Source organism: Marmota marmota, unplaced genomic scaffold, assembly GCF_001458135.2.
Source record: "Marmota marmota marmota unplaced genomic scaffold, marMar, whole genome shotgun sequence".
Taxonomy (NCBI): Eukaryota; Metazoa; Chordata; class Mammalia; order Rodentia; family Sciuridae; genus Marmota; species Marmota marmota.
The window spans coordinates 2982847-2985801 of NW_026000205.1; positions in this window are offsets into that span (position 1 = coordinate 2982847).

The window sequence follows — 2955 nt, forward strand, 5'->3', positions numbered from 1 at the left end:
CCACCATGCCTGGCTCTGGTTATTATACAGGCATTATTACTATTATTTTTAAGTTGTATATGGACTCAATACCTGTATTTGTTTTCATGTGGTGCTGAGGATCGAACCCAGTGCCTCACCCCTGCAAGGCGAGCTCTACCACTGAGCCCCAGTCCCAGCCCCTAAACAGGGGCTCTTCCTGTGACAGTATCAAAGGTGCCCTTGACCTCTGTGGCCTACATCCCCCAAAATCATAGCCATGATCTAATCATGAGCAACCCTCCAGATGAAGTCCAGTGGAGGGAAATCCTACAAAACACTTTGACCAGCACTCAAAACCGATGGAGGCCATCAGAAACAAGGAAGTCAGAGAAACCGCCCCAGCCAAGGGCAGCATCGGGAGAATGACCACTCAATGGAATAAAAGGTCCTGGATGACAGCCAAGGCCACAAGGAAAAAATGATATTCAATAAAATTAAATCTGAATACAGTTTGGACTTTTTCAATACAGTGTATTAATATTAGTTCATTAATTGCAACAAATGTCCCACACTAAGCTAAAATGCTAATATGGAACTATTGGGAGGTTTATAGGAATTATTGGTACAACCTCTTGATTTTTCAAGTCCATTTTTAAAAATTAAGATCTTAAACAGGCTGGGCATGGTGGTGCATGCCTGCAACCACAGAGGCTCAGAAGGCTGAGGCAGGAAGATCGCCAGTTCAAAGCCAGCCTCAGCAACTTAATGAGGCCCTAAGCAACTCAGCAAGACCCTATCTCTACATAAAATATATTTTTAAAAAGGGTAGTTATGCCCTTCTGGGTTCAATCCCCAGTACAAAAAAAAACCAAAAAACTTAAACAAGTTTAATAAGTTAAGTGGGATAATTATCTCTTTTTCTTTCATGCTTCTAGTACCCTTGTTTTAGCTCTAAATCTTCTACATGTAAAATGAAAACATGCAGTAGCATATTTCAAGAAATAAAGATTTGGAGCAGGGCACACACTTATAATCCCAGCAACTCAGGAGGCTGAGGCAGGAGGATCCCATATTGAGACCAGCCTCAACAACTTAGTGAAACCCTCGCTCAAGAGAAAAAAAAAAAAATTCTGGGGATATGGCTCAGTGGTTAGAGCACTCCTATTCACTTTCCAGGACTGAAGGGAAAAAAAATTAAAACATTTTATTTTCCTTCAAGAATGTGTGTAACAGGTTTGTGAGGTGTAGGTGAATTTGTACCCAAAGATGAGCACATTCTGCTAACTCCAGACAACTTCCCCCTATCAGTTCCCCCATCCCCGCTTCTCCCCTGATAACTCTTTCCCCCTGGTGCTGTGGTTGGAACCTAGAGCCTTCCACACGGCTAGACAAACGCTCTCCCACTGATCTACTACCACAACCACAACCTTATTTGGGGGGGGAGGGGGGCGTGTTGCTAGGGATTGATCCCAGGGCACTTTACCACAGCTGCATTCCCAGCCCTTCTTTGTTTAGTGTTTGTTTGGAAACTGAGTCTCACTAAGTTGCTTAGGGCCTCAGTAATCCTCCTGGGTCAGCCTCCTGGCCAGCCACCTCGCTGGGTACTGCACATATGCTTTAAAAACAAAAGTTGGGGCTGGAGTCTAGCATGCTAGACAAGTGGGATCCTCAGCACCACACGTGAGTGACTAAGTTCCATAAAGGCCCATCAACAACTCAATAAATAAGTCGCCTGAGCGGTGGTGCGCACCTGTGCCCCCAGCAGCCCTGGAGACAGGGGCAGGTAGATCGCAAGTTCCAGCCTGTCTCCAAAAAAATAATAAAATAAAATTATTTGAAGGGTTGGGGATGTGACTCAGTGGTAGAGTATTCACCTGGCATACATAAAGCCCTGGGTTGTATCCCAGTGTTGCAAAATAAGAAAAACTTCTTTCTTCCCTCCCTCCCTCCTTTCTTTCTTCTCTCTCTCTCTCTCCTCTCTCTCTCTCTCTCTCTCTCTCTTTCCTTTCTTGCAGAGATTATAGAAGTTCTTAAAGAGTGTGCGGGAGGAAGGCCCCTGCTGCCCCCTTGTGGCCATTCTAGTCTCTTGCAGCATATACTCTGGCAGCAGAGACAATGAGATCTGAAAAGGGTGTTGTGGGGAGGGAAGAAGACAGCTTGGGGAAAACCAAGTGCCCGTGGTCTCAGAGACAGCCAGGGAAAGGCCCAGAATCACCCCGGGGAGGCCCAGGAGTAGGACGTGGGGGCGCCAGGGGCAGAGGCAGAGTGTTCCCTGCCTGTTTTGTTTTATGTGGTTTTGGGGGCCCTGGGGGTCGAACCCAGAGCCTGGAGCTTCTGCGCCTCCAAGGTCCAGTGAGCCACCCCCAGCTCCCAGAGAGTTGTCCAGGTTGGTTTCAGGTTCTGAAGAGGAACCATCTGGGGCTGGGGAAGTGGCTCAGTGGTAGAGTGCTCGCCTAGCAGGTGTGAGGCACTGGGTTGGATCCTCAGCACCACGTAAATGTAAAAGAAAGATATGTGCCCACCTCAAACTAAAAAATCAATATTAAAAAAAAAGAACCATCTGGAAGGGTGCGGTGGCCCACAACTGTAATCCCACTGGCTGTGGAGGCTGAGGCAGGAGGATCGCGAGTTCACAGCCAGCCTCAGCAAAACGAGGCACTAAGCAACTCAGTGAGACCCTGTCTCTAAAGAAAATTCAAAATAGGGCTGGGGTGTGGTCAGTGCTGGAGTGCCCCTGAGTTCAATCCCAAAAAATAAAAACAAAAAAAAACCCAAAATCAAAGAACCCGCTGCAGGATATGGACACCAGGCCCCAGAGGGAACTTCCCTTCCTGTTCCCCCACCTGCCCCCTGCCCCGCCCCCAAAACTCCTCCCAAGACCTGGCTCTGCTGAAGCCCTGGGAAACCCAGGAGGCCCTGGAGGCCCCCATGGCTGGTCCACTGCGGTCGGCCTCCATTTTCCTTTTCTTTTCTCTTTCATGTGGAGAGGAAGCC